Below are 302 nucleotides of genomic sequence, written 5' to 3' on the forward strand. Positions count from 1 at the left end.
AACGTTAGCCAACATTTGCATGTGTGAGGGGCCCCGGTCAGTATTTACTATACGCTACATGAAGAACATGAACTTTAGCAACCATGATTACACACAAAAATATGTCTGCTGTGTACTGTTTGTGTTTCAGAGCATTCACTCTTTGCAAAATCGCCGCCGCAGACCGTCTGGTGGGCGAGGTTCGACTGGTGAAATCTCTGGTTCTGACCTGCTGGGCTTTGTATAATCTTTATGAAAGTCGTGGAGAGGCTTGTGACTGGGATGCATCTGGGACAGCAGAGCCGGTGGTGACACTGTCACAG

This window comes from Etheostoma spectabile, chromosome 5, assembly GCF_008692095.1.
Source record: "Etheostoma spectabile isolate EspeVRDwgs_2016 chromosome 5, UIUC_Espe_1.0, whole genome shotgun sequence".
Taxonomy (NCBI): domain Eukaryota; kingdom Metazoa; phylum Chordata; class Actinopteri; order Perciformes; family Percidae; genus Etheostoma; species Etheostoma spectabile.